This window comes from Octopus bimaculoides, chromosome 2, assembly GCF_001194135.2.
Source record: "Octopus bimaculoides isolate UCB-OBI-ISO-001 chromosome 2, ASM119413v2, whole genome shotgun sequence".
In the NCBI taxonomy this organism is placed as follows: domain Eukaryota; kingdom Metazoa; phylum Mollusca; class Cephalopoda; order Octopoda; family Octopodidae; genus Octopus; species Octopus bimaculoides.
The window spans coordinates 166,991,461-166,992,631 of NC_068982.1; positions in this window are offsets into that span (position 1 = coordinate 166,991,461).

Here is a 1,171-nt window from a genome sequence, read left to right on the forward strand (position 1 = left end):
GCTAAATAAACCTGTCGCCTAGCCTCCCTTCTGGCACATTGGTACAATTCCCTGCTACCACCGTTCTTCCAGTCCTTCCAAGCTTGTTTCTTTTGTCTAATAGCCCTGTCTACCTCCTTGTTCCACCACCACGTTACTCTGGGTTGGGAGGGGACCTTACACCACCCACAAATCTGGTCGGTGGCTTTCAACAGGTTGTCCCGCAGAAATCTCCAATTGTCTTCCACGTTGTATGATGCTATATCCCCTTCTATTTCGTTGTATATACATATATTTATGTGTGTGTGTGTGTAGTCTTTGTGTGTGGGAGATGTACAGGTACAACAAACACTAAAAATGTACAGAAATAGACTCTATCAAATACCAAGAGTATACCTAGGAGTAGTGATAGCTTTTCTTATCTAAGTGACCAAGTCAGCAGTGGATGTGGAAGCTCCGAGAGCATAGCTGCTAGAATAAGAATAGGCCAAGCAAAGTTCAGAGAGCTTCCACCTTTGTTGGCAAGAAAGGGCTTCTCCTTCAAAGTGAAAGGCAGATTTTATGATGCCTGTGTGTGAACAGCCATGCTGCACAGCAGTGAAATTTCGGTTGTGACTGCAGAGAGCATGTGAAGGCTTGAAAGAAATAAAGTTAGAATGCTTCCCTGGATGTGCAATGCCTGTGTGCATGTACAACAGAGTGAAAGCATCTAGAAAGATGAATTAGGCATGAGAGGCATCAAATGTGGTGTGCAAGAGAGACAATTGTGCTGGACGAAGACAGCTGCATAAAGAAGTGCCAGTCTCTAACTGTGCAGGGAATCTGTGGAAGACATAGACCCAGGAAGACATGGGACAAGGTGGTGAAGCATGATATTTGAATGTTGGGTCTCATGGAGGCAATGACAAGTGATTAAGCCCTTTGGCAATTTTCTGTGCTTGAGAAGACCTGTCAAGGCAAGTGAAATTGTAATTGTGGCCGGTGACGGTGATATGTAAAAGCACCCCTGCTGGTGACATGAAGTAGTTGGCATTCAGAAGGGCATCCAGCTATAGAAATCCAGCCAAATCAGACTAGAACTTGGTACAGCTTGCCAGATTACCAATTCTAGTCAAACCATCTAACCCATGCAAGCAAGCATGAAAAGCAGACACTAAATGATAATGAGGATAATGATGATGATGATGATATA